General features: G+C 44.7%; 1 non-coding gene across 1 annotated transcript; it reads left to right on the forward strand.

Annotated features, from left to right (window-relative positions):
- The first annotated feature begins 440 nt into the window (after positions 1-440).
- Positions 441-547, forward strand: LOC120274312. The gene has a single exon (XR_005540841.1). It is a non-coding gene; the product is annotated as a small nucleolar RNA R71 (small nucleolar RNA).
- The last annotated feature ends 218 nt before the right edge of the window (positions 548-765 follow it).

Consider the following 765-nt stretch of genomic DNA (forward strand, 5'->3'; position numbering starts at 1 on the left):
GATGATTCTTCCAACCTGAATTATAAGTATTGCTATATGGGTTCCCTTGAGGTCTCATGTCATTACCTACAAAGTCAACGTTTTCCACTGAAGAAACATCACCAAAAGGGATCGGGCAATCATAGGGAGCATGTCCTCCACCACAACCGGTACAATTGGTCACGGCCGCAACTCTATTCGAAGCTATGAGATCTAGCTTCTTACTCATACTCTCTACTTGTGCCGCCAATGAGGTCACCGCATCGATTTCATGGATACCAGCCACCCTTTTCTTCTCCCTAGCATTCATTTGGTAACTATTTAACCCCATTTCCTCAATTAATTGACGAGCCTCATCGGGGGTTTTGCTACCTAAGGTACCTCCTCCTGCCGCATCGAAGAGTTGCCTTGTACTCGGGTTCAAACCATTGTAGAAGGTTTGAACAATCATCCACTCCAGGAATCTATGTTGCGGGCACTTTCTCAGGAGCTCCTTGAACCTTTCCCATGTCTCGAATAGAGACTCCAATTCCAACTGAATAAAGGATGAGATCTCATTCCTAAGCTTTGCTGATTTTCAGGGAGGGAAATAACGGGCTAGAAAAGCTTCTACCATCTCCTCCCATGTAGTGATTGATGCTCTACGTAATGAGTGTAGCCACTGCTTCACTTTCCCCTTCAAGGAAAATGGGAAGGCTATCAATTTGATGGCATCATCCGTAACCCCATTTATCTTCAGCATGTCACACACCTCGAGAAAGCTCTCTATATGACTATTTGTATCGT

Source organism: Dioscorea cayenensis, chromosome 12, assembly GCF_009730915.1.
Source record: "Dioscorea cayenensis subsp. rotundata cultivar TDr96_F1 chromosome 12, TDr96_F1_v2_PseudoChromosome.rev07_lg8_w22 25.fasta, whole genome shotgun sequence".
NCBI lineage: Eukaryota > Viridiplantae > Streptophyta > Magnoliopsida > Dioscoreales > Dioscoreaceae > Dioscorea > Dioscorea cayenensis.